At 33.4% G+C, this 3517-nt stretch overlaps 1 non-coding gene across 1 annotated transcript; it reads right to left on the bottom strand.

Moving 5' to 3' along the window:
* Window positions 1-1555: 1555 nt before the first annotated feature.
* TRNAG-UCC (transfer RNA glycine (anticodon UCC)) lies at window positions 1556-1627 on the bottom strand. Its single transcript has one exon. It is a non-coding gene; the product is annotated as a tRNA-Gly (tRNA).
* Between the last annotated feature and the right edge of the window lie 1890 nt (window positions 1628-3517).

Below are 3517 nucleotides of genomic sequence, written 5' to 3'. Positions count from 1 at the left end.
GTTTGCCACCTCTCGATTTAATCTCTTTATTCCTTAGTTTCTTCCTATGTAAAAAAGGATGATAAGGATGGTTACCTACTCAAAATGTTTGGCTCATGAGTTAATGAATTAGTTAATAAATGAGAATGGCTTAGAGTAGTACAAGGTATATAATATACCAAAATTTAATAATAATAATTATGATTGCTATTCTTTTTTCACCACCATGACTACTGCTATCAGTAAATGAAACCAAATGATAGGATCCATAGAAGGAAGGGTGTAACTGACATATAATAAGCGTCAACATTAGGCTTAGAATGTATGCGCTTGTGCTCACTCAGAGCCATCCTCGGGAAAAGTTTCATTATTATCTCATTTTTACAGATGAAGAAACTGACTTGTAGAGCAGCTCATGAGCTAGTAAGAAATAGAACAGGTATAGAAACACAGGTTGTCTAGCACCTTCTTCAACCAACTCATGGGGCTAGAAAATTTCTTAGAGAATGAGGAGGTAGGACTGAAAAATGCAGTCCTTGAAAATCCACCTATGTTTAATTGAGTTGATGATTTTGTACATCTTTAACTTACTAATTAAGAACATGTAAATGCTTTTCCTACCATACTAGATTGTATGAGTTTATTTTCAAAGAAAACAACTATTAATAATATTATAAAGGAATATGGAATAAGTAACAAGGGAAAAGGTTGATGGTAAACTGCCTAGAAAGGCGAAAGTGTAAGGTGATTTATGGAGCTGCTATGAACATCCATGGACATCTGCTTTCATTTACTCAACTAGGAGTGAAAGGGCTAGGTGTCATCTTGCAATTGGGAAAGGAAAATTCTAGAATAAGAGAAGTTCTTCAGTTTGCAGCATAGAGCACTGACAAATCCTTGTCAGAGAAGAGTGGAGTCTAAACTCGAGACACCCCACGTCAGGGATCACTGAACACATCACAATTCTTTCCAAACACTTTCCGTGTTGAGCCAGTTTTTCCAATTAATTTTTAAGCTCATGGATATTTCAAGGGAAAGTAATATAAAACTTCTAATTCATTTATGTGCATGTTAGAAAATGTTATTTTATTTAAAAATCTTCCTGATTTTCAGAAGCATATTGATTATACTCAACCAAAAATAGGATACTGCAGGATATATATATAATTAAAAAAAAAAAACCCAGCTCAAATGATACCAGTCTACAAAGAAATTTCCAAAGGTCAAGTACAAAATGTGAAAAATTTAAAAAATAGAGTGTTTTGCATAAAGATATATTTATTCAACTCAAATTATTACCTTTATTCTTATATAATGTCTTCTTTTTTTTGGTGTTAAAATGTTATTTTAACTCAGTTGGTATTGATTACTGTTTCTTCACTTCCTATTTCATTTATTTTGGACCTTTATCTTTGTTTTCTTGTTCTACAGTCTGTGTTTAGTCTGTTGTTCTTTTTCTAACATCTTGAGTTGACCATTTTGCTCATTGATATTAAGGCTTTCTCCTTTTCCTATTGCATTTTTCCTATGTATCCAAGTCTATTTATTTCGATTTTTTTTTTTGGGGGGGGGGGAGTGCATGGTCCAGGAATCGAACCTGGGTCTCCCGCATGGAAGGCGGGCATTCTAACCACTGAACTACCCATGCACCCTATTTATTTCCTTTTAAATGTTGTTTTAGCTATACACTGCATTTCAAGGTATGGATATTTTTGTTTTCATTCATTTCAAAGAGTTTTCCATTATGACCTCTTCTGTGATCCATGCTTATTTAGAACTGTGTTTTTAAATATCCAAGTGCTTTTAAGCATATACATGTTTTTGATTAAAATTATAGTTTTTTTTTTTTTTAGTATTGTGCCAAAAGAACATAGTCCCAGATATAAGTTCTTTGGCATTTTAAACACTTATTTTGTGGTTTATTTTAGAGGTCAATTTTTGTAAATGTTCCATGAGTTCATAAAAACAATATACATCTTCTAAGTTTCCAAGTATGGGATAAGTTTTCCATAAATGCTAATTAGATGAAACTTAAATTAGATCAAATATTTTAATGTTTCATTTAAAACATCTCTCTATACAGTTTTTTCTACCTCATTTATTAATTTCTGAGAGTGATGTTGTTTTAGTTTCCTGGCTGTTAAAACAAATACTGTACAATGGTTGACTAAACAGTGGGAATTTATTGGCTTATGCTTTTGAGGCTAGAAAAAATCCAAACTCAAGCCATCAGCAAAGCTATGCTTTCACCCTGAAGACTGTTGCTTTCTGGGGCTGGATGCCTGCAAGCTTTCATTCCTGGTTTTTGTGTTACACGGCAATACATATGGCAGCCTCTTCTCTTTTCACTTCTGGGTTCTAATGACTTCCACCTTCTGGCTGCTGCTGCTTCTCTCCTTTGTCCAATTTCCTCTGTTTATAAGATCTTCGGCTATATTGGATTAAGATACCCCCCACCCCCTTCATTCTGTTTGGACATACCTTAACTAATAACATCTTCAAAAGTCTTGTTTACAGATGGATTTGCACCTACAGGGCCAGGAATTGGAACCTGAACATGCCTTTTGTGGGGGACATGATTCAATCCCCAATAGATGTGTAGACATTTTCAATTATTATTATAAATTTGCCTATTTCAACTGGTAATTACTCATCTTTTATTGCATATAATTTTGACCAAAATGTTATATGTGTTCCATTTCAGAATTGGTATGCATATATACTTTCTTGAATTATTTCTAATAATGTTTTATTTAAAGCCTATTTTGTCTGATGTTAATAATAGCCGTGTCAATTTAGTCTTTGCTATATCTTTGCTTTCTTTCTTTCTTTTTTTTTTTAGATTAAATAGCATATAGCTGGATTTCTTTAATGCAGTTGGAAAACCTATATCTTTGAATTAATGTATTTAGCACATTGTAATTATCCTATAAAACCATTTATTTCTGAGTTTTCTAAATACCATATTTTTGTTTTGCTTCTCCTCCACTTCTGCTTTTTTTGTTTTAGAAATTATGTTCTTTGTTACTCCCCCCTTTTCTTCGCTATTCTTTTGGAAATTATGTATGACACATCTTGCCTTTTACAGGTAACACTTAAGTTGTACCGGGTATGCTGTGCTGTAAGAATGTTTTTCAAGAGAGGATTTCAAAGGGGCACACTCATCTGTAATAGTTTGTATGTGGATTTCTTAGTTTGGGAATTCCTGGAAAAATTGGGGAGTGCAAATTTGACCCCTAACTCTTTGTTGGGAAAGGGATATGCTAATGAATTCCTAGCGAGGTCACCAACCCCTGAGACCCTCTTGAATCCCCAGGCAGAAGCAGGCATACTTATCTTGTTTCTAATGTTAATGAATATCTCAAACATTCTCCCGAACTGTACAAGCAGTTATTTTAGGTCCAATCACTCCCTCCCATATGTTCTGCTATAGTTATCTAATAGTTTAGTTGAAACTTGTTTTATATTTTGGTGCACAATCTTTATTTCCCTAAAGATTAGGGTTCCTTAAATCCCTTATTTCCCTAAATAAGATAAT

The sequence above is a fragment of the Tamandua tetradactyla genome, chromosome 10 (assembly GCF_023851605.1).
Source record: "Tamandua tetradactyla isolate mTamTet1 chromosome 10, mTamTet1.pri, whole genome shotgun sequence".
NCBI classification, from domain to species: domain Eukaryota; kingdom Metazoa; phylum Chordata; class Mammalia; order Pilosa; family Myrmecophagidae; genus Tamandua; species Tamandua tetradactyla.
This window is presented reverse-complemented; position numbering and strand designations above follow the sequence as displayed.